At 41.2% G+C, this 6,904-nt stretch overlaps 1 pseudogene; it reads right to left on the bottom strand.

Moving 5' to 3' along the window:
* Positions 1–5,509: 5,509 nt before the first annotated feature.
* LOC100585075 lies at positions 5,510–5,866 on the bottom strand (annotated as a pseudogene).
* Between the last annotated feature and the right edge of the window lie 1,038 nt (positions 5,867–6,904).

The following is a 6,904-nucleotide window of genomic DNA, read 5'->3' as shown; positions in this document are numbered from 1 at the left end:
TTCTTTTTGAGACGGAATCTCGCTCAGTCGCCCAGGCTGGAGTGCAGTGGCGCGATTTCGGCTCACTGCAAGCTCCGCCTCCCGGGTTCACGCCATTCTCCTGCCTCAGCCTCCCAATTAGCTGGGACTACAGGTGCCTGCCACTACGCCCGGCTAATTTTTTTATATTTTTAGTAGAGACGGGGTTTCACCGTGTTAGCCAGGATGGTCTCCATCTCCTGACCTCGTGATCCGCCCGTCTTGGCCTCCCAAAGTGCTGGGATTATAGGCATGAGCCACCGCGCCTGGCCGAGCTGGGCATTTTTCTTCTCCACATTGAGATGTGAAGATTTCAGCATGTAGATGAAAAAGACTCAGATTAAATCAGGTTTCAGTTTTTGCCAAACAGAAACAATGAAGCCGGAGAAGGACAAGTGTTTGGGAGATGATGGCATTCAAACTGGGCGAGGGGGGAAATGCAGAATTGAGGGACAATGAACTAGTTGTAGAATCAGTGGGTTTTAGGTCTCACAGGGTTGGAAGGATCAGTGGATTTGATATTAGAAAAAATATGCTGGAAAAATAGATGCTGTTAGTAGAATGTGACGATCAGTAGAGTGTGATGATTGAAAATGAGGTTGGGAGGGAGGCTTTCCAGTTACTGATCATGACAACGTCCAGAACTGTGTTTTCCAAAACAATAGCCACTGGCCTTGGGTGACTATCTGAATTTAGATTAATGAAAAGTAAATCAAATGAAAATTTCAGTTCCTCAGTCACACTAGTCACATTTTTTGTTTTTGTTGTTTTTTTAGACAGAGTTTTGCTCTTGTTGCCCAGGTTGGAGTGCAATGGAGTAATCTCGGTTCACCAAAACCTCCTCCTCCCGGGTTCAAGTGATTCTCCTGCCTCAGCCTCCTGAGTATCTGGGATTACAGGCATGCGCCACCAAGCCCAGCTAATTTTTATATTTTTGGTAGAGATAGGGCTTCGCCATGTTGGCCAGGCTGGTCTCAAACTCCTGACTTCAGGTGATCCACCTGCCTCAGCCTCCCAAAGTGCTGGGATTACAGGCATGAGCCACCATGCCTGGCAGAGCTGTTCCCTTTACTGCATGTGTAGGAATCTCCCCGAAAGTTGTAGACATGAAGGGAATGGGTACTATTCTAAGAGGAAGATCCCACAAATGTTACCATAACAAAACTGGAAAGAAATACCACGTGGCGGAAATTGTTGGATCAAAGAAGATATTTGTCAGGAGAATTAATGTGCAATTTAAGTATATTAAGTCCTGTAATTAACTGAGGTAACTTCCAGGAACGTGAAGAGAAACAATGGGAAAAAAAACGAAAGTGAAAAAAGAGAAACACCAGGGTTCATCCTACTTCACTCCAGAAAAATCTATTAATGAAGGCCCAAGGTGAGGAGTCTAAACTGCCAGAATTGACTCTATAAATTTATGTAGGACTGGTACAAAAGACATGAAAACTGTTATATGAAAAAATATAAAATATCAGAGCATACCACATATAGTAAGAGCAAGTATTGTTTCGCTAAACTGATTTTACTTGTAAGCATGTTCGCGCACTGGGTTGGGATATAAAATGTGTTTCTTATTATGGTGATGGTCAAAAGGTTTACAGCCACTCCTCCAGAATATGTGAGTATGCAAATGTTCAAAGTCTTTTACATTGTGAATTTACGCTCCCACCTGCAGTGTTTGAGAAGCCCCATTCTACATCTCTACTAGCCTTAGTGAAGAGAAATTCCTTAATTTTTGCTAGTCTAATTGGTATTAAATGGAATCTCCTGGTGGTTTAAATTTTTAGCTCCTAAAAAATAAGGTTTAAGGGAGGAGACCACCCCTTATATTGTCTTATGTCCAATTTCTGCCTCTAAAGAAAGAAGAAGTAAAAACTAAAAGGCAGAAGTGAAATCCACAAGCAGACAGCCTGGTGCCACACCCTGGGCCTAGTAGTTAAAGATCGACCCCTGATCTAATTGGTTATATTATCTATAGATGACAGACATTGTATAGAAAAGCACTGTGAAAATCCCTGTCCTGTTCTGTTCCAATCTAATTTCCAGTGCATGCAGCCCCCAGTCACGTACCCCCTGCTTGCTCAATCAATCACGACCCTCTCACGTGGACCCCCATAGAGTTGTGAGCCCTTAAAAGGGACAGGAATTGTTCACTCGGGGAGCTTGGTTGTTGGAAGCGTGAGTCTTGTGGAAGCTCCTGGATGAATAAAGCCCTTCCTTCTTTAACTTGGTGTCTGAGGGGTTTTGTCTGCGGCTTGTCCTGCTATGGCTTGAGAATATTTTCATATGCTTATGGACCCATTCACGTTTCTTTTCTGTTAACTACCTGTGATATCTTTTGCCCGTTTTTTTATTGCATTATCTGTTTCTTATTAACTCAAAAATGCCAACTGTTCAACTTCTGTTGGTTAACTATGTTACGCATATTTAATCCCAGTTTGTGGCTTGTTTTTTCTATCTTTCATGTTTTTTGATGAGCAGAAATTCTTAGTTTTAATGCTGTTGAACTTATTCATTTTTTTCTTTATGGCTTGTGTTATGTTTGTTTATTAAGAAAATATTTCTTTACTTAGAAGTTATAAAGGTATTATTCTCAAAAAAGAAAAAAGAAAGAAAATAAACAAGCCAATTCTTGGGAGATGAGGAGTGAAACAAAAGTTATTTTCCATATGACACTATGATAGTTTTACTCTTTCCAACTGAAATTGACTCAGTTGGAAACTGACTCGTGTGTATGATGTCAGAAATCCAGTTTTATTTTATTTTTATTTATTTATTTTTTGAGACAAAGTTTCACTCCTGTTGCCCAGGCTGGAGTGCAATGGCACGATCTCGGCTCACTGCAACCTCTGCCTCCTGGGTTCAAGCGATTCTCCTGCCTCAGCCTCCCAAGTAGCTGGGCATACAGGCATGGGCCACCATGCCTGGCTGATTTTGTATTTTTAGTAGAGATGGGGTTTTGCCATGTTAGTCAGGCTGGTCTTGAACTCCTGACCTCAAGTGACCCACCCACCACGGCCTCCCAAAGCGCTGGGATTACAGGTGCCAGCCACTGCGCCAGGACAATTTTATTTTTTTTCACATGGAAACTGAACACTATTTGTTGAAAAATCTGTTTTTTCCATACTGCTCTAAGTATGACCTGTGTTATAGACCAAGTTTCATGTATGTGTGCATCCTTTTCTGTCTATTCTGCTCTATTGGTCTGTTTCTCTCAGCACTGAAACCACACTTAATTACTATAGAGTCTTAATTACCAACTTCTCTAACTTTATAATGAATCTAGTAGGTTAAGTTCTTCTACTCTGTTCATTTTAAGAGTGTCTTGTCTATTCTTGGCCTTTGGCTTTGCTATACAAAGTTGAGAATTTGCTTTTTAAGTACATGGAAATTCCCATTAAAGTAGTTTTCAATTTCATTATGTAATCCAAAAAGTGACTGAGGCAGATCTCAATTGATTAGAGGTTTATTTAGCAAAGGGTGAGGCCATGCCTAGGAGAAAGAAACACAAGTTACAGTGGGATCTGAGTGACCTGTGCTTTTTCCAAAGAGCATTTTGGGAACTTATTCCAGTCAATAGAAAAAGAGGGAATCCTCTCTAACTCATTTTGTGAGGCAGCATCTTCCTGATACTAAAGCCTGGCAGAGATACAACAAAAAAAGAGAATTTTAGACCAATAACCCTGATGAACATCAATGCAAAAATCCTCAATAAAATACTGGCAAACCGAATCCAGCAACACATCAAAAAGCTTATCCACCACGATCAAGTGGGCTTCATCCCTGGAATGCAAGGCTGGTTCAACATACGCAAATCAATAAATGTAATCCAGCATATAAACAGAACCAATGACAAAAACTACATGATTATCTCAATAGATGCAGGAAAAGGCCTTTGACAAAATTCAACAGCCCTTCATGATAAAAACTTTCAATAAATTAGGTATTGATGGGACGTATCTCAAAATAGTAAGAGCTATTTATGACAAACCCACAGCCAATATCATACTGAATGGGCAAAAACTGGAAGCATTCCCTTTGAAAACTGGCACAAGACAGGGATGCCCTCTCTCACCACTCCTATTCAACATAGTGTTGGAAGTTCTGGCCAGGGCAACCAGGCAGGAGAAAGAAAGAAAGGGTATTCAATTAGGAAAAGAAGAAGTCAAATTGTCCCTGTTTGCAGATGACATGATTGTATATTTAGAAAACCCCATCGTCTCAGCCCAAAATCTCCTTAAGCTGATAAGCAACTTCAGCAAAGTCTCAGGATACAAAATCAATGTGCAAAAATCACAAGCATTCCTATACACCAATAACAGACAAACAGAGAGCCAAATCATGAGTGAACTCCCATTCACAATTGCTTCAAAGAGAATAAAATACCTAGGAATCCAACTTACAAGGATGTGAAGGACCTCTTCAAAGAGAACTACAAATATATATATATTTGTTGTTGTTGTTGTTGAGACACAGTCTCGCTCTCTTGCCAGGCTGGAGTGCAGTGGCGTCATCTCAACTCACTGCAACCTCCACCTCCCAGAAGTGATTCCCCCGTCTCAGCCTCTGGAGTAGCTGGGACTACAGGCGTGCGCCACCCCGCCTGGCTAATTTTATTTTTTTTTGTATTTTAGTAGAGACAGGGTTTCGCCATGTTGGCCAGGATGGTCTTGAACTCCTGACCTCGTGATCCACCTGCCTCACCCTCCTAAAGTGCTGGGATTACAGGTCTGAGCCACCACGCCTGGTCAGTAAGGGTTATATTTTTAAATATTCTCCTTATGTAGTTGAGGAAGTTTGCTTGTATTCCTAGTTTGCCAAATAGATTTTTCTAAACATGAAAATGTTGTGACTTTCTTGCTTCTCAAGCAACCATTGAGATAAGTTTCTCCTTTAATCCATTAACATGGTAAATTGCATGAATTTATTTTCTGTGAAACTACCCTTGCATTCTTAGGACAAGCCCAAATTGGTCATAATGTATTTCCTTTTTTATAAGCTACCTTCTTTCATTCTCTCTTTCTCCCCAAGTCCCACCAGTGTTTTATCTATTCTATTAAACTTTAGACCTTGTTGATTCTCTGTATTGTCTTTTCTTCCTATTTCATTGATTTCTGTTCTTATATTTAGTATCTTCTGTCTGCTTTGGGTTTAATCTATTGCCCTTTTTCTAATTTCTAAGAAGGCACATTTAGCTAATAATTGTGTTAAATTTCTTTTTTTCTAATATAAAGATGAGGTTTTAAAATTTACCTCCGTTTATCAATTGAGCATTATGCCACAAGTTTGATATCTTATTTTTATAAATGCTTACTTCTAAGTATTTCTTAATTTTTAGCCTGATTTTTTTGATTCGTGAGTTATTTAGAAGGGGTTATTTAGAGTTATTTCCCAACCATGTTCTTTAAAATACAAGTGTTAATTTTGTTATTGATTTCTTTCACCCCCAAGTCTCTTTTATTGGGGGGAATGGGCCTCTCGGGGGTCCTCACTGCACGGCTTGTTCATTGGCACAGCTTCCCGAGTCCTGGGGCTTCATCACGTCAGGCAGCTCGGGCGGGCTGGAAAACGGCTTGATGCACAGGGCCTCAAAGCTGTCGTCTGCCCGGAAGGCCAGCCCCACTGTGGCTGGGGCTTGTGGCTGTGTTATTTGGCTGGTGAAGCCACACTCGCCCAGTGTCTTGCCATCATCCAGGAGTTGGTCGTCCTAGCACAGCCACTGCTTGTCAGGCAGCCGCTTGAGGATGGCCTCAACGATGCGCTTCAGCTCGAACACCGCGCTGGACTCCTTGGTGTCCGTGAACATGGTGGTCTTGTGGCGCCGGATCGTGAGGAACACGTCCATCCCCGCGGCTGCCTCTCCACTTGATGAGCTCGTGCGGCCATGCTTGTTACTGATTTCTAACTTAAATTGTTCTAGAATGTTTCAAATATTACTTTAATGTTTTTGAGACTTATTTTATGATCTAGCACTTGTTCCTTTTTTTTTTTTCCTGAGACGGAGTCTTGCTCTGTCGCCCATGCTGGAGTGCAGTGGTGCCATCTTAGCTCACTGTAACCTCCGCCTCCTGGTTTCAAGTGATTCTCGTCTCAGCCTCCCAAGTAGCTGGGATTACAGATGCCTGCCACCACACCCGGCTAATTTTTGTATTTTTAGTAGAGACGGGGTTTTGCCGTGTTGGCCAGGCTGGTTTTGAACTTCTGACCTCAGGTGATCCAACTGCCTCAGCCTCTGAAAGTGCTGGGATTTCAGGCGTGAGCCACCTCGCCTGGCCTCCTTCTAGAAGCTTTAGGTGCTTAGCTTTTTACATTTAAGTTTATGATTGATTTTTAGTTAATTATTGTGTATGGTTAAGGGATCAAAGCTTATTTTTTTTCCTACATGGATATCAACTGTTATGGCACCATTTATTGAAAAGACTAGGGACTTTTCTCTATTGAATGGCCTTAGTGCCTTTGTCAAAATTAGTTAACCATACATGTGTGGATCTATTTTTGGACTCTATTCTGTTTCAATGATCTGTTTGTCCATTCATATGCCTACAACACAGTGTTCGATTGGTAATGGTATCATAGGAAGGCTAGAAACCAAGTAGCATTAAGTCCTTCAGTGTTGTTCTTTGAGAATCCAAATGCCTTGTTTTCAGTGTGGGGGTCTTATACCTCTTTCATTAATTTTTCCATAAATAGTATGTGATTATGGTAAATTATAAATAAATTTTATCAAAATTGAAATGCTCCTTGCCAGCTTTGATAACTCGTATTTCTAGAAATGGCTACAATGTTTCCAGCTCTCACATTCTTCTAGAATCTTGTCGTTGTCCCATCAAGAGATGGAGTCTATTTCCTTTCCCCTTGGCCTGACCAGGCCTTTGTGACAGCC

The sequence above is a fragment of the Nomascus leucogenys genome, chromosome 5 (genome assembly GCF_006542625.1).
Source record: "Nomascus leucogenys isolate Asia chromosome 5, Asia_NLE_v1, whole genome shotgun sequence".
Classification (NCBI taxonomy): domain Eukaryota; kingdom Metazoa; phylum Chordata; class Mammalia; order Primates; family Hylobatidae; genus Nomascus; species Nomascus leucogenys.
The sequence above is the reverse complement of the archived record's forward strand: the minus strand, read 5'-3'. Positions and strand labels throughout refer to the sequence as shown.